The sequence below is a fragment of the Megalopta genalis genome, chromosome 12 (assembly GCF_051020955.1).
Source record: "Megalopta genalis isolate 19385.01 chromosome 12, iyMegGena1_principal, whole genome shotgun sequence".
Classification (NCBI taxonomy): domain Eukaryota; kingdom Metazoa; phylum Arthropoda; class Insecta; order Hymenoptera; family Halictidae; genus Megalopta; species Megalopta genalis.
Genome location: NC_135024.1, coordinates 2,331,040 through 2,349,213, shown reverse-complemented (window position 1 = coordinate 2,349,213; position 18,174 = coordinate 2,331,040). Strand labels below are relative to the sequence as shown.

Genomic DNA, 18,174 nt, shown 5'->3' with positions numbered 1-18,174 from the left:
GTTCATTGCGCTTGATATAATGCCGGCCGACACGATGAATTCCGTTACTGCGAGATTACCGCGGCGAAAGTTGAAGCTGGCGATTCAATCGGTTGCTGTCAATTATCATTGGTCGCTGTGATAACTTCTCGCGTGTTACTTTTTTCTTTTTTTTTTGGAGGAAGTCGTCGTTACTTTTTGGCTAAGAACGGCTGTTCGATTTTTTAGCACGCGAAGAAGAACGTTGAGAGATTCACAATTACGATGATTAGAATTTCTTGCATTGCAATAATTTTGTAGAAGCAAAAGAAAATTTATATTCTGCATTATAATAATTTTTTAGAAGCAAAGGAAAATTTATAGTAAATTAATTAATAGTATATTCTGCATTGTAATAATTTTTTAGAAGCAAAAGAGAATTTATATTCTGTTATAATAATTTTTTAGAAGCAAAAGAAAATTTATATTCTGCATTACAATAATTTTTTAGAAGCAAAGGAAAATTTATAGTAAATTAATTAATAGTATATTCTGCATTGTAATAATTTTTTAGAAGCAAAAGAGAATTTATATTCTGTTATAATAATTTTTTAGAAGCAAAAGAAAATTTATATATTCTGCATTATAATAATCTTGTAGAAGCAAAAGAGAATTTATATTCTGTATTATAATAATTTTTTAGAAGCAAAAGAAAATTTATATTTTGCATTGTAACAATTTTTTAGAAGCAAAAGAGTATTTATATTCTGCATTATAATAATCTTTTAGAAACAAAAAAAATTTGTATTCTGCATTGTAATAATTTTTAGAAGCAAAAGAGTATTTATATTCTGCATTATAATAATCTTTTAGAAACAAAAAAAATTTGTATTCTGCATTGTAATAATTTTTAGAAGCAAAAGAGTATTTATATTCTGCATTATAATAATCTTTTAGAAACAAAAAAAATTTGTATTCTGCATTGTAATAATTTTTAGAAGCAAAAGAACATTTATAGTTTGCATTACAATAATTTTTTAGAAGCAAATGAAAGTTTAAATTCTGCATTGTAACAATTTCTTAGAAGCAAAAGAAAATATATTCTGTACGATAATAATTTTTTAGAATCAAAAGAAAATATATATTCTGCATTATAATAATCTCTTAGAAGCAAAAGAAAATTTATATTCTGCATTGTAATAATTTTCAGAAGCAAAAGAACATTTCTACTTTGCATTAGAACAATTTTTTAGAAGCAAATGAAAGTTTACATTCTGCACTGTAATAATTTTTTAGAAGCAAACGAAAATTTATATTTTGCATTGTAACAATTTTTTAGAAGCAAAAGAGTATTTATATTCTGTATTATAATAATCTTTTAGAAGCAAAAAAAAATTATATTCTGCATTGTAATAATTTTCAGAAGCAAAAGAACATTTCTACTTTGCATTAGAACAATTTTTAGAAGCAAATGAAAGTTTACATTCTGCATTGCAATAATTGTTTAGAAGCAAACGAAAATTTATATTAAAAATCCACAACAAAAGCTTCGAAATTATGTTTTCAAAAATGAATAAATAAAGAATGAGAATCATTGGAATCATCGTTAATTGTACAGTTGTTAAAAATGGTCCATCCTTCGAAGGTTAATAGTTCCGGGAAGATTTAAGAGAAGAACTTTGCGATTCGAAAATACGAAAAGTCTCGACTGAAACGTCAAGTTCAATGTCACGGCAGAGATTCGACGCGGGCTCTAATTCGCGACTGGTTCGACAAGGATCGAGTTTCCGGCGGCTCCGATCGTGAATAAGTAAACCGACGTGTCGGAGCTAACGTTCCGCAGGAATGGTCGTTCGCGGGACGCGCCGGAGGATTTCTGCAGCCGTTTCGTGAATCTTGGATGTTCCCGCGGAAGCTCGGTCGCCGCCATATTTCGCGAATCTGTGCGCGGAAACTTGGCCGCAAATCTCGCACGGTCCCGGCGACCTCGGGTTCGATGCAAAGTGGATTTCTCGCTCTCCCGCGAAAGCTTCTCTCGTGCTGCGAAAAAAAATGGTCCGAAAATCCGGCAATTTTCGCTTCGATGGCGCTTTTCACGCTGATTCGAATAAACAAACTTTTCTTTCGCGAACAGAAGATCGAAACAGAGAAATAGCGGAAGAAATTTCAGCTGGAAAACTGTATCATCGATCGAGTTCTCTTCATTCGGGTGACGGATGAGGGATGAAAGCTGACGAATACAATTTCATTCGATTATTTTGTTCGCATTAGAAACATCGTACTCGCTGCAACTTCGTTTATTTTGAGAACTCGTACTCGAGGTTAGGTGTATTTCAGAGACTGTAGCCTCGACGGAAATGCCTGAAAAAAATCGATGTTGTCAAAGGTTCGCGCTCGAGCAGAGCCCCTCGAGGGAAAGCAATAACGCGGCGAACCCCGTGGTTCCGCGCGGAATCAAAAGGGATTCCGCCGCGTGGGTGGCCGGAGGAAATTGAGAAAAAATATCTCGTCGTTCCGACGCCGGAGTCCGTTCCGTTTCCGCTATTTCCGTCGGGCGGGGCAAGCCGAGCGAAGAAAGGGCGAGAGAAGGGCCGGGGCGGGGGTCGGTCCCGAGGCTCGCAGCCTCGAGGTAATAGGGTTAGCCACTCGGTATTACGAATGTAATTTATTTTACTTCACCTGCGATTCTTATCAGAACGTCGGGCTTATTTAAACGGCCGAGGGGCCGATAAAAAGCAACGAAGAAAATCGTGGGAGCCGCGGCCACGTTCGCCCGATTGAAACTCCGAGGGCCGGGTGCTCCTGGACGTGCTCTCGAGTCCCGGACCGAGCCCGGCGTGCTTGTTTGTTTAACACGCGCGACCGAATGTCAAACGATCGAACGCGCCCCTCCCCCCGCCCGCCCCCGGCGCGATCGCGATCGTGACCGAGATCGAGATCGTGACCGAGATCGCGATCGTGACTCTCCCGCCGGTGGTTGATCGCCGTCTAATTGTAGCCAGGCCGGTTCTCGATCGTAATAACTGCCTTGATTAGTCACGAGCCTCGCTCCATCTCGGCCTGACAATAATCACCCGGTAACCATCCTCCAATTATATCGCCAAGCTGTTACCGTTTCTCTGGTCAACCGCCGCGGCCGGTGATAAATGATCCGTCTTATGGGCAGTTTAGCACTGGTTCGCCGTGCTCGACAGTCGTTAGTTGTTGCTCGAACGTTCCGAATTGATTCGCAGGGCGGCAATAATTTAATCCCGGCGATCTCCGTCCGATCCTTTCACCTCGAGGACGTCGCGTTCTAATCACGCGGCATGCTCGACGGCAAAATTAAAGCGCCGTATAAGTTTTTGCGGAAAGATCGCCATCCTTTGGATAGCTGTGACTCTGTTAAAAGCTGTCAAAATTATGACTTACTTTTTTTTTTCTTTTTTAAATTAAAGCTTGAAATCTTTACTTTACGATATCGTATTTCAGGTTTTAATATCTTGCACTGCTATGACTGCAGTATCGTGAATTCGAGGACGAGTTCGTGATAACGAAAAAGTGAAAAGTTTCGTGCATTCTATATGGACTTGGACAAATTTATTTGGTAAAAGTAACAATAAGACATTTACAGCGCCGATGGTCGCGGCTGATTTTCTGAAGACACGAAATTCCCGTCGACCGATAGGAACACAGACATTTCTCCCGGAAATGTCGATTTTCCCTAATTGTCGCCCAGATTGTGCACAGAAATGGACAATTTGGGAAGAGGAGGTACGATTGTTCGAGCCTTGTCTCCGAATTGCCTTCGAATCATGGCGTGTGGCCTCAGAATTGCCTTCGAATCGTGTCGCGTGGCCTCCGAATTGCTTTCGACATGCAAGGGTTACTATAAACTGCTGTAACTTTGCGAGAAAAAATCGCAGCCGAGTTTCTGTTTTTTTAAATTAAAGGGGAAAGATCGAACTTCGTTCTGCTGCGAACGGCATCTCGGACAAAAATTGTCCAAAGTCCGTGCAATTCGTCGAACTCGACGAGTATATAATATTCAATATGACGAACATGGCCTCGCATTTAAAGGGTTACAGTGGCGACGGCGCGTGGAACTTAAAATCCAGAAATACCTTCTTAAAGTAGAGGTTTTAAGCTTTAATTTAAAGGAAGAGAGTCATCATCTTGCGACGATTTTTCATGAAGATATCGTCAGTCGAAGCTGACCAATGCGCATTTTGTCAAACTTGGCAATTTTCGATATGACAAACATGGCTTCACATTTAAAAGGTTACAGTGGTAAGGGTGCATCAAACTTAAAATTCATAGCATAATATCTAAAAGTAGAGACTTCAAGCTTTAATTTGAAAAAAGAGGCAATATCCTGAGGTGATTTTTCGCGGAGTTATCGTCACTCGAAGTTGGCCAATTTATATCCATTTTTCTGTGCTATGCTCGTGTCACGTGGCTCCGAATTGCCTTCGAATCGTGTCACGTGGCCTCCGAATTGCTATCTAGCATTGCTAAGTATTCACATTATTGTAAACCGGCATCCTAGCTGGTTGTTTCTGGTTATGTTGTCTTTTGGTTATGCTGAGTTTCCGCGAAAAAAACGAGCCGCGATGCCCGAACAATCGCGACTCAATATTCTCAGATTCGCCGCTTTCAATTCCAACCTCCGAACATTTCTGCCAGAAATTACTGTACCTGCCAAGATGGGGAACCGTTAACGAACTTTGGCCGTCGGCGGAAGTATAAATAGCTTTCTCCTTACGTGCTCCGGATCCTCCCACCCCTTCCTGGACCCTTAATTGGCCAGCTTCACGGAACCGGCCGAGTAGATTGCAAGAAACGGGGGAAAAGATTGCGGCTGGGAAACGGCGATGATTCTCCGATTGCGAATTTTCAAAGCTCAGCCGCCGAAAGTTCAGCGGCCCGTCGTCGTCGCGTCGCGTTCCGTCGCGACGCGTCGCGTCGCCCGGAGAACTTCAGAAGTTGTCTCATGAATCCGTTCAATTTCGCGCCGCGTTGCGGGACCGTGTCGACGAGGATCGGCTCTTAATATTCCGCGCCCTCGAAACGGGTATCCGCGTGTCTTCAACGACCGCGCGCCTTCGTCTAACACGTCCGTACACGCTCGAGCAATTTGTGTATCCGTTTTGTTATCCGCCGAGAAGCTCCGCGTTCTCGGGCCGCGAATACTTGTTGCTGCAACGGAGGGCTGCGCGAAAGGCTCGCGGATTAAGATCGGCCGTGCAGCCTTCAGCAGCGAGCAGTCGAGTCTCGTCGCTGACATAACCGTAGAACGCGTTCGCCGACTTCGTTTAGTCGAGTGCGACAGCGTCGAATTTAACCCCTTGCACTCGAAGCCATAAATCTAAATTAATTTTTCTGACTTATGGTCATATTTATTATATTCAATTATCATATTATATCATATTATATCATATATATTATATCATATTATATCATATATATCATATATATTATATCATATATATCATATTATATCATATTATATCATATATATCATATTATATCATATTATATCATATATATCATATATATTATATCATATATATCATATATATTATATCATATATATCATATTATATCATATATATTATATCATTTATATCATATTATATCATATCATATCACATTATATTAAATGGTTATATTTATTATATTCTGACCATTTTATATGACGAGCACTTTGTCATATAAATAATATGATCGCACAGATCAAGATTTCTGTCAATTTAGTGTCATCTTCCAGTCGTTATCACCGATAAAGTTATCAACCCTTTGCGCTCGAAGCCATTTTAACTGTAAATCTAAATTAATTTTTCTGACTTATGATATTTCCATTTTATACGACAAAGTGCATTATATGCATACGAAATTTACAGTCTCGCGACTCGTACAACAATTAGACTTTTAACAATTTTTTTACGTCTAGACTTTTGTAATATAAAAATTATCTTGGAACGTGATGTAACGATTTTAATCATGCCTCAGAGTCACCACTCGAGCGTAAAGGATTAAGTAATTTACGCCGCGACCACGACGGCGTAACCTTATTTTACAAAATTTTAATTATTACAAAATTAAAGTAGATCGTCTAATTGAAATTAAATCGAAGGGTTAAGCTGTACGACGTCAATTGCTTCTGTTGCATTCCAAGATTTCGCGCACGATCTTATTTTACAAAATTTTAATTATTACAAAATTGAAGTAGATCGTCTAATTGAAATTAAATCGAAGGGTTAAGCTGTACGACGTCAATTGCTTCTGTTGCATTCCAAGATTTCGCGCATGATCTTATTTTACAAAATTGAAGTAGATCGTCTAATTGAAATTAAATCGCAGGGTTAAGCTGTATAAATTGCTTAAGTCAATTGCTTCGGTTGCATTCCGAGGTTTCGCGGATCGAAATCGAATTCGGAAGTCGCGGCTTCATAATAATAATAATAATAATAATCAGCTTAATAATCCCGGGACGCCTCGGTAAAATTGTGAAGAAAGGAGAAACCTTGCTTAAAAGTCTCGAAAAGGTCGGATCTTTTCAGCGGGACATGACGAAGTTATTAAGCGAGAATCCTCGGGATGAACGCGTTCAATTGAAGACACGCTCGGCGAATCGCAGCGAACGTAAAAATTCCGGCGTCCGCCGAATTTCTCGTAACGTTTCGCGAGATTTCGTCTCGCGTAATTGATGGCCGGTGGAACAGATTTACGCGGAATCTCGGTCAACCGGCGGAACATTCTTCGGGAATGCTTGGAGAAAAATAGCGGGCCGGTGTGTCGGCGTTAAATATTTAATTGCGGAAAATACAAACGAGATTAACAATTACGCGGCGCAAGGTGTGAAAGTAATTGGATGCATATTGCATCGTTAGCGCGTGCCGGTGTCTCGTTAAAATTTTTTGCGGCAGTTAAAAAAGAAGGCGCCGAACGCTAAAATAAACCGCAGCGCCCGGTGATTTTCGCGGCGATGTAAAAAACACAGGGCGCACACGCGCGCGCGCGCACACAGAGAGAGAAAGAGAGAGAGAAGAGGCGGGAGAAAGAAGAGTGAGTGAGAGAGAGAGAGAGAGAGAGAGAGAGAGATGGGGAGAAAAGTGCCGGCCAGAAAAAAAAGCTCGGCGATGTCCTGGCACCGGTCCACGAACGCAATTAAATAAATCCCATTATACCGAAAAGTAACCTCCCCGGCAGCCCCGCCCGGCGAACGCAACGACGCCTGGGTAATCCTACTAATTGCGTGCCGATCGGGCAAAATGGCAACGGATGAACGCCGTGCGTCACGATTAATCGTTCTTAATCTATCCGGTACTTTCTGATATTTAGGGCCGGCCGTGGAACCTTAATGTCGGATAAAAGAGACCATAATCGCGCAGTATTAACTTTATCTTCTCGGCGGCTAATTTTCGAAACGAGCAAAAAACCTCCTTGAAATATCCCGGCGGCGGCGGCGGCGCCGTTTCTAGTCCCCGTTTCCACGATTTGTTTTCCGTTAATGGTTCCCTTAATTTTCCCGCGCGCCGCCTCTACAAGTTTTACGAAATCAAACGAATTTTAATCGCTCGGATCTATTTCAATTATCGCCCCGTTCTCGACTGTTTTACCCACGCGCTCGATGCATCTGCAAATTAGCTTTCGAATTGAAGGACTTCTCGATGGAAAAGAATCGTTGATCTTGAAAGCTCTGCTACTTCGCCTGATAAAACGTTGCAACATTCTACGCGGGCTCGTTCGAAAGGGCGGAGTCTCTGCTTTCACACCTGTGAACCGAGTTTTATCAAAGATCCTTTATTATTGGGAAATGAGGTGAGAAAATGGCATAGTTTTTTTAGTTTGAAGTTTTACGAATTCAAAGTATTGTAGGGGGTTTAAAGATTTTTTTCGAATAATTGTTTTAGGACGATCATTTGAAGGGAAATCTGCTGTTTAAGATGACGTATCAAAAATTGATCTACGATTTTTTTACGGGGTTTTATGGTACTAGAGGTGTGAGGAGGCGGTCCTCATATTTTTTTACAGTATTGCAATCTTGGTTGGAAGATATTCTGATGCGGAGAAAATAAGCCACACTGTATACTAATATTTCCTGTTACATGCTTTTCTATTACTTACTTATTTACTAACTAATAGATATTTTTACTTACATAATAACTAACTTACTTACTTACTAATTAACTTTCTTACTTACTTAATAATTAATTTTCTTACTTACTTACTAATTATATAACTTTTGTACTTACTAACTAAGTTACTTACTAAATAACTTTCTTGCTTGCTAACTAATTTACTTACTAAATAACTAAGTTACTTACTTATTAAATAAGTTACTTGCTTACTTTTACTTACTAACAAACTAGATAGGGAAAAGTCTTTTTACATGCCTTAACGCTAGATTTACGAAGCACTAAAAGCAGCTGTTTCATATTAATCTATAATGAACGTTATTGATTTTCTCACGGATCACAAGTGGTTCACCCTTTTATACGTCTTAAACCATAAATAAAATAAACTATATAATAAGTAAACTTAATAAGTAAAGTAAAGTAAAGTAAAGTAAAGTAAAGTAAAGTAAAGTAAAGTAAAGTAAAGTAAAGTAAAGTAAAGTAAAGTAAAGTAAAGTAAAGTAAAGTAAAGTAAAGTAAAGTAAAGTAAAGTAAAGTAAAGTAAAGTAAAGTAAAGTAAAGTAAAGTAAAGTAAAGTAAAGTAAAGTAAAGTAAAGTAAAGTAAAGTAAAGTAAAGTAAAGTAAAGTAAAGTAAAGTAAAGTAAAGTAAAGTAAAGTAAAGTAAAGTAAAGTAAAGTAAAGTAAAGTAAAGTAAAGTAAAGTAAAGTAAAGTAAAGTAAAGTAAAGTAAAGTAAAGTAAAGTAAAGTAAAGTAAAGTAAAGTAAAGTAAAGTAAAGTAAAGTAAAGTAAAGTAAAGTAAAGTAAAGTAAAGTAAAGTAAAGTAAAGTAAAGTAAAGTAAAGTAAAGTAAAGTAAAGTAAAGTAAAGTAAAGTAAAGTAAAGTAAAGTAAAGTAAAGTAAAGTAAAGTAAAGTAAAGTAAAGTAAAGTAAAGTAAAGTAAAGTAAAGTAAAGTAAAGTAAAGTAAAGTAAAGTAAAGTAAAGTAAAGTAAAGTAAAGTAAAGTAAAGTAAAGTAAAGTAAAGTAAAGTAAAGTAAAGTAAAGTAAAGTAAAGTAAAGTAAAGTAAAGTAAAGTAAAGTAAAGTAAAGTAAAGTAAAGTAAAGTAAAGTAAAGTAAAGTAAAGTAAAGTAAAGTAAAGTAAAGTAAAGTAAAGTAAAGTAAAGTAAAGTAAAGTAAAGTAAAGTAAAGTAAAGTAAAGTAAAGTAAAGTAAAGTAAAGTAAAGTAAAGTAAAGTAAAGTAAAGTAAAGTAAAGTAAAGTAAAGTAAAGTAAAGTAAAGTAAAGTAAAGTAAAGTAAAGTAAAGTAAAGTAAAGTAAAGTAAAGTAAAGTAAAGTAAAGTAAAGTAAAGTAAAGTAAAGTAAAGTAAAGTAAAGTAAAGTAAAGTAAAGTAAAGTAAAGTAAAGTAAAGTAAAGTAAAGTAAAGTAAAGTAAAGTAAAGTAAAGTAAAGTAAAGTAAAGTAAAGTAAAGTAAAGTAAAGTAAAGTAAAGTAAAGTAAAGTAAAGTAAAGTAAAGTAAAGTAAAGTAAAGTAAAGTAAAGTAAAGTAAAGTAAAGTAAAGTAAAGTAAAGTAAAGTAAAGTAAAGTAAAGTAAAGTAAAGTAAAGTAAAGTAAAGTAAAGTAAAGTAAAGTAAAGTAAAGTAAAGTAAAGTAAAGTAAAGTAAAGTAAAGTAAAGTAAAGTAAAGTAAAGTAAAGTAAAGTAAAGTAAAGTAAAGTAAAGTAAAGTAAAGTAAAGTAAAGTAAAGTAAAGTAAAGTAAAGTAAAGTAAAGTAAAGTAAAGTAAAGTAAAGTAAAGTAAAGTAAAGTAAAGTAAAGTAAAGTAAAGTAAAGTAAAGTAAAGTAAAGTAAAGTAAAGTAAAGTAAAGTAAAGTAAAGTAAAGTAAAGTAAAGTAAAGTAAAGTAAAGTAAAGTAAAGTAAAGTAAAGTAAAGTAAAGTAAAGTAAAGTAAAGTAAAGTAAAGTAAAGTAAAGTAAAGTAAAGTAAAGTAAAGTAAAGTAAAGTAAAGTAAAGTAAAGTAAAGTAAAGTAAAGTAAAGTAAAGTAAAGTAAAGTAAAGTAAAGTAAAGTAAAGTAAAGTAAAGTAAAGTAAAGTAAAGTAAAGTAAAGTAAAGTAAAGTAAAGTAAAGTAAAGTAAAGTAAAGTAAAGTAAAGTAAAGTAAAGTAAAGTAAAGTAAAGTAAAGTAAAGTAAAGTAAAGTAAAGTAAAGTAAAGTAAAGTAAAGTAAAGTAAAGTAAAGTAAAGTAAAGTAAAGTAAAGTAAAGTAAAGTAAAGTAAAGTAAAGTAAAGTAAAGTAAAGTAAAGTAAAGTAAAGTAAAGTAAAGTAAAGTAAAGTAAAGTAAAGTAAAGTAAAGTAAAGTAAAGTAAAGTAAAGTAAAATAAAATGTAAAATAAAATAGTAATCAAATAGAATCTAAAATAAAATAGAAACAAAATAGAATAGAATAACATACAAAATATTAGCTCATAAAAATATCAATAAGACATTTATTCCGATTATCAACGAGCATCATCGTAACATCTACCGCAAATAACCACATTTACTAAACAAACAACTAGCAAATCTATCAACCTATTCCAAATAGCCATAAATTAAAAAATTCGTCGAACCATCCGATTCCCTAAAAGTAGCTTCAAGTTTCGCGCAGGACGATCGCCGTCGAACCAAACGATCGCGACGTTAACAGGAAATATCACGCGCTCGAAACGTTTTCATGCCAGCCGTTCGTTCGGTCGCGTTTTCGCGCCGAGAAGCTCGCCGAGGCTGGGCGAGGCGCGGCACAAAAGCCGTCGCTATTGATCACGCGGCTCCGTGGCCGGAGTAAAAAGAGTGTCATTTAAAAAATAAATATGAAACACAACGGAACGGTCGGAACGACAGTCGGTCGCCGCCGTCGCCGCCGCCGCTACAAAGCCCGCTGCCTCGTTATTCGTTTTTCGTTATCGCGGGTACGCAGGGCCCAGGTACAAACGTGACCGATAACGAAGTCGGGGTCAGATCGATATCGCGAGCGAGCGAGCGAGCGAGCTCGAGGGTGGCAGCTCGAATTCGCCATTCTTTCATCGACTCCGTTTCGACGAGATAGGCGAGAAGGAGGACGGCGAGGGGGGCGAGGCCGAAGTAGAGGAGCTCACCCGAAGGGTCGAGCAGCCCCGAGGGCAAGGCTCGCTACCTGCCGGAAACTTGGAAATCCTTTTATTTGCTCCCTTCGGTGCCGGTGGCGAACGTGACGGTTGCAGGGCTGCTTCCCTTCCGAGGGTTCACAGCCGTCCCAGCTCCTTGCTTAGGCTCGAGGACGCGAAATAAAATCGAACGCGAGGCGACCAGCGCCGGGAAACGACGGGGGCGGCTCCGGGAAACGCGGGGGGTGGTATCGCGGAGCTTCTTTTAACGAGCCGGTCGACCGGCCGACTTCTTTTCGCCGGCGTTAACTTGGTCGCTCGCGGCACATCGCGCGGATTCATGTTAAATTCATCGCCGGTTACCGCTCCGCGAGGTCGGGGTAACTTTTATGAAATTTACCCCTTCGCCCGCGACTTCCCGGCTCCGGCCGCCGCGTCTCGGCTCGACGAGCCAGCCCCTCGATACGCGCGTAACGAGCCGATCCTGATCCTCGTCTTCTATTCTTGCAGACTGAATGGCCTGAGCTTTCAACCGACGACGCGAAGCGCCGGCCACCGCGATGGGATGAAAGGGTGAGTTCCTTCGAATTCACTGCGACAGGTGTTCGACCGGTTTTACACGGTTCGCCGGCCTGTCGGAGCTCTCTTTTCCACTGGCTGTTTCCGACACCGGCTGGTTACGGGTTTGTATCGGATCACCGACGATCAGTTGATCGACATTGATTTCTTGTCGACGATGTTGACATTAAAACTTATTAAATTGGTCGTAATGACCGGTTTCAGATTTTGTGTTTTAAAATTGATGGAATTATGAAGACTTTTCTTTCGTAGGGAATGATCGAATATGTTTCTTAATCCAAGTATTCGTTGCTATAAAAATTTTGGAACGTCTAAATAAATAAATTCAGTCTCATCATTCGCACGGAACAACAGACATTTAGCATTTTTAATGATCTGTAGGTTTAGTGTTAATTAACTGATATGCAGTGGCTTACAAAAGTGTGCGTGCACCTTTTGAAATGCAATAATCATTTTAAAACTGAACTAAATGACTTGGATTTTTTTTTTAGATGATAGACTGGTTTGATAGACGATAACTGAAATACATTTTTTTTTATTTTTGCTATTACTTGGAATGACAAACAAAATAAAAGTCTCTCGTTTTTTAAGTTTTTTATCTGAGCTTGTAACGACAATTTAAAAAATGTTTCTCGTAGATCTCGGTAATTTATGCGCATGTTGAAAATTTTATTGAACTCGGTTCACGTTGTTATCAGTTACAACAAATTAAAGATCGCAAAAATCGCGGTTATATCACGATTTTGACCGAAAATCTGTAGAAATCTGCAGTTTTTTTAAATCTTCCAACTTTACATTTTACACTTTGCACTTTACACATTTTACACATCGATCGAAATATATTGTTCAAATAATCATTTATAATAATAATATACTAATAATAGTAATATACTAATCATCTAGTATATTAATTTTTCCCTACAAACCAGATCGTACAAAAGGGCCCGCAAATTAACAACTCGCACAGCGAATTAACACGAGAACACGGTAATTTATTGAACCAATAACACACCACTTTATAGCCAATCATAGCCACCGTAGCGCGCGTCGAAGTAAGTACGATCGGGCGACAAGCGTTCCCCGCTTTCGCAAGAAACATCGAGCGAAACCGAGCAGCCAATTCCGTCGCCGTCGGAAGTAGGATGATTAACAGCGGAATAACGGAGAGGATCGTGAAGCCCGTAAAGCAAAGGCGGCGGACAACGAAAGCCGCGCGAGAATATGGAGATCGGTTAGTGCCGCGGCGAAGTCGAAGCGACGGGTATCCGCGCCCCCCCGCTCGTCCGGCCCTCATTTATTTTTCCGCGCTGCAGGTAAGAAAAGAGCGAGGGCTGATATGCAAGTAAGATGAATCGCGGCGATTACTAGGCGCCCTTTGTCCGGGCGAACCGGCACTCGGTTCCCGCGTCGCGAGATATTCTATTATGCAGATTCCGGGTCGAGAGAGAGAGAGAGAGAGAATTCTTCCGCGAAGATGGAGGACGTCTCGCCGTTTTAAAAGGTGGACGCGGCCTGTCGAGGCACTTGTTGCCGCCGACATTTTTCCGAGCTAAGTGTCACTTAGCAGCCGGCCGGCTCGAAACCGGCTGAAGTTCATTGGCGCTGGCGGCCCCGCGGGTTTCTCGGTCGTCGCCGGTTATCCGGGCTCGAGCTGACGCGGAGCGGAGCGGAGCCGACGCGGTGCGAAGCGAAGCGGAGCCGCGAGCCTCTTGCTCGCTCGTGAATAATAAACGCCGCGGCCGTCGCCGAAGATCAGTCTCCGGTCTGGAATAATGTCAGCCGTTCGGACCGGAAGCAGAAGGGCGGAATCGCCGGGGTTACGGCCGCTTTGCTCCGGGAAAAGAGGATCTTCCGGACAGCGGGTGGCAGCCGCGCGAAACTTTTCATCGTTCCGGCGGAACCGCGTTATTGCGAACTCTCTCGCCGGTTTTCTCGGGGTCTAACCGCGAGTTACCAGCAATAACTGTGTCCCCCTCTCTTTCAATGGGAACGTGCCGAGCAGAGGACTCCATTGCACGACGCGGCGCGGTGCAGTTTCGGACATTCATATCGCTCGTTTCGAGAACCGTCCGACCGTCCGGATGGATCTCGTTCGCCTCGACGGCTCCGTAAACAGCGCGACGGAAAACGAAACTGTACGGCACCCCGGGGCCAGCCGAGATCAAGGAGTTATCGCGGCGGTCACGTGAGATCAACGGAAAAGATAACACGGCCCGGTGAATTAACGAAGCTCGTGGGAAAAGGGATGAAAGTCTCGAGCGATTATGAGCGTTTGAGGATTGGAGAACGCTTCAAAACACCGTAGAATGCGGTTTCTTCTAGTCGCCGGAGCACTGTTCACAGGGAAATAAGTTACGCGAGGAGTGGGGGCAGGCGACGCATGCGAGTCTACCAGTTTCTTAGTTGTTTAGATTGCATAGATACGTTTGTGAGCTATTTATTCAATATACGTGTTGTTAGCGGAAAATATTACGGTAAACAAATTACGTTGAAAATCAGAAGAAATTACTTATTGTTACTGTTGGAAAAAAGGAGTGAACTAGATTAACTGTTATTGAATTGGTGATTGAATGGTATGGACCAAATGGGGCGGATACTCTATAATCTTTATTTTAATAATGATTTCTAAAAGTAACGATTTTTCTATAGTAATTTTTTTGTAATCTTTAAAGCTATCTTTTTTAAAACTTGGTCCACACACAAACGACGAGAATGCTTTTTTATAACACGTTCAGTGCCGCGTGAGTCACGCAAGTGTGCCACTAATTTTTAACTAGGTTTTTGACATTCATTTCTATTGCAATATATTGAATAAATTGAATGTTACTGGGATCTGTAGAATACAAAATAGCCGAACCAATATTTCCAACGGTAAATTTGCACTTTCTAGTTTCGGTTTCATTAATTAAATTTGATATTATTTAGGTTAATTATATTATTGACATATTTTTTGAGCTGATATTTTACACTTAACGTGTTAAACGATAACGATACTAAGTCCATTATACAATGACTGTAATCCATTTTTTTAAATTTTGCTATTACTTAAAATGTCAACAAAAATAACTCATCGAACAGTTGCTCCCAGTGCTCTATAAATAATAAAAATTATTCAAATAACAAAATAACAGAACATAATAGAAAGTTGAAATAACAAAAATACGACGCAGGCTCGTGCTTCTCGATTGCCACATGATTTCCCGTGTTTTCACGTCACGCGGCATTGATACGTTTCCACGTAGACCGTCGCAAATGAAAACATCGGTGCAATTGCCGGAACAATAATCCGCCAGTGAAACGGCGCGGTTCGAGGTTCGGTCGTCTCGCATCTGACAAACGTGGAAGTGCATTCGTCCCGGAGGTGGATTCGCCGGCACAGGATCCCACAATTTTCCCATCATCCACGCAACTAGCCGGATAGTGGCTCTATTGCGGGAAGACGACCGGGAAATCGCCCGACTGATTAGCGCCGGAATCATCGGCTTTGTTCTCCCTTCCTGTAAAAGACAACGAGCCAGCCATTACGGCGAAGGGGTGTGCGGAGGGGCGGGGAGGGTCGGTTTCGAGGACGTGAAGAGGAATGCCGGGAATATCTTGGTGCCGAGAGAGAAGCATAAGGCGCGGTTCATGGTGTTCAAAAGGGGCGAGAGCGAGAGAGAGAGAGAAAGAGAGAGAGAGAAAGAGTGAGAGGATAGAGCGAGAGAGCGACAGAGAGCGGGAGAGAGCGAGAAAGCGAGAGAGAGCGAGAGAGCGGGGAGGGCGAGAGAGCCAGAGAGGCCGAGAGAGCGAAGAAGCGGGAGAGAGCAAGAGAGCGGGAGAGAACAAGAGAGCGGGAGAGAGCGAGAGAGAGCGAGAGAGGGCGAGAGAGAGCGAGAGAGCGGGAGAGAGCGAGAGAGCGAGAAAGCGAGAGAGAGAGAGAGCGCGCGAGAGAGAAAGCGAGAGAGCGAGAGAGTGCGAGAGGGAGAGAAAGAGAGCGAGAGAAAGCGAGTGCTCGAGGAAGAGAGAGAGAGAAAGAGAGAGAGAGAGAAAGCGAGTGCTCGAGGAAGAGAGAGAGAGAGAAAGAGAGAGAGAGAGAGAGAGAGAGAACGAGAGGAAGGACTCGAAGAGAGACGCGCCACGCCGATGTTTCGTCGGGGCGGGGAGCGAGGAAGGGGCGGCGCACGGGGTCGGGGTTCGTAGGGTTCGTTCGTCGAGTAATTAGCGACGCTGGCAGGGGGAACGGTTTATTAGCGCGGAAAGCGGCGAACACTGCTCGGGTAAATATTCTCGCGCGACGCGGAGCCGAGCGGTGCCGTCGCGCCGCGCCACCGCGGGGGTGGTTCGAGGGTGAGTTTCCGTCAGGTATCCAGCTATGCGGCCGAGTAATAATAGATGCGCGCCGTGTCGTGGATTCTGGTGCATAACCGTTGCCGCTGCTACCGATTCATCTCGCCGGAAGCCAATTATGGATCCAGATGCTCGTAAAGGGACCGCGCGCTCATTTATCGCCACGCGATAAGGGCGCGCGTCTCGTCCGCGCGATCTTCCTGGACCCGCCGCGCCGTGCGACGGTCTTCCTTTGAGGACGGGCGACGACGACGTTCTTTTTCACCTCGCCTCGTAATTGGCTACCGGCGGACAAATTCCGCCGCGTTTCTGCCTGTTAACGAAGCTTAGGTCGGCAAGCGATGTTCAATTGGCCGCGGGGCTTGTCGAACGACCCCGCCGATCCTTCAACATATTCATAATGATAATAATGTTCATTGCGTCGGCGGGACGGTCCCTTTGTTGCGGAGAATGTTGTGATAACGAACACGCGAGACAAAGACGGGGGGAGGGGGGCGGGAAAGTAATGATAGCGAGATCGCGGTGAACGGGGATGGAATGTCGTAATCGGTGGTAATGTGAAAAGTAGAGAATAAAGATGGCAGTGGTAGGAGTAACACTAATAATAATAATAGCAATGAGGGGAGGAATGGAATATGATGATAAGAATGATAAGAGAGAGAGAGAGAGAGAATAATATACAGAAGATTAAGAGTTAAGGATGGTTGCGAACAATAGCGATCGTAGAGTGTAAGCGAGAGTTTAAGAAGAGGGTATAGTGTGATTAATTACTTTGTATAGATGGAAATCATTTTTTAGTATAGAATATTAGAAATCAATCATTAGTGTAGAAATCATTTTTAAGCGAGATGATTTTGTAGACTCAAATTGTAGACCCAAATACAACGGCATATTTCTTTGTTACACTGTGAACATTCGAACATGTTTCAGCAATGATTAAAGAATGTTCAAAAAATGTTTAAAGATCGTTTAAAGAATGTTGAAAAAATGTTTAAAGAACGTTTAAAGAATGTGTAAAGAATGATCAAGGAATGTTTAAGAAATGTTCAAAGAATGTTTAAGGGATGATTGAAGAAGATTTAAAGAACGTTTAAGGAATGTTCAAAGAATGTTCAAAAAATGTTTAAAGATCGTTTAAAGAATGTTGAAAAAATGTTTTAAGAATGTGTAAAGAATGATCAAGGAATGTTTAAGAAATTTTCAAAGGATGTTTAAGGAATGATTGAAGAAGATTTAAAGAACGTTCAAGGAATGTTCAAAGAATGTTTAAGGAATGTTTAAAGAGTGATTAAAGAATGTTGAAAATATGTTTAAAGAACGTTTAAAGAATGTATAAAGAATGATTAAGGTATGTTTAAGAAATGTTCAAAGGATGTTTAAGGAATGATTGAAGAAGATTTAAAGAACGCGTTCAAGGAATGTTCAAAGAATGTTTAAGGAATGTTTAAAGAATGATTAAAGAATGTTGAAAAATTTTTTGAAGAATGTATCAAGAATGATCAAGGAATATTTAAGAAATGTTCAAAGAATGTTTAAGGAATGATTGAAGAATATTTAGAGAACGTTCAAAGAATGTTCAAAGAACGTTTATGGAATGTTTAAAGAATGTGTAAAAAATGATTAAAGAATGTTTAAAGAATGCGCACAGAATGATCAAGGAATGTTTAAGGAATGTTCTAAGATCGTTCAAAGAATGTTTAAAGAATGACTGAAGAATATTTAAAGAACCTTCAAAGAATGTTTAAGGAATGTTCAAAGAATGTTTAAAGACAGCTCTCTTCATGGCGCAACAAGCACCGAAGGCAATATTCGCTAAACGTTTTTAGTTATCCAAGAAGCGTATGTTAACTTCGGAAGCTCCTTTCACACGCAACTTTGTCCACGCTTTTGACGAAAAATATTGTAACAATGGGTGCTGATAAAACAAAGCGCGAACCGGAAGGTTCGATTAGATTTCATTCGGAGGCTTGGGCTTGGTCGGCGAAGCGCGAGCCAGAACTTGTATTAACGCGGACGGTCCTTGACGAGCTATCAGAATGAATAGCAGACACTCGGGCCGGTCTATCGCCCAATGAT

At 40.3% G+C, this 18,174-nt stretch overlaps 1 protein-coding gene across 1 annotated transcript in view; it reads left to right on the top strand.

Annotated features, from left to right (window-relative positions):
• sfl (N-deacetylase and N-sulfotransferase sfl) overlaps positions 1-18,174 on the top strand; it is a 755,463-nt gene that overhangs the window by 56,227 nt on the left and 681,062 nt on the right. Inside the window, exon 2 of the mRNA XM_033485087.2 lies at positions 11,704-11,766. The gene's annotated coding sequence lies outside the window, so the exon portion shown is untranslated. The remainder of the gene's footprint in view (positions 1-11,703; positions 11,767-18,174) is intronic.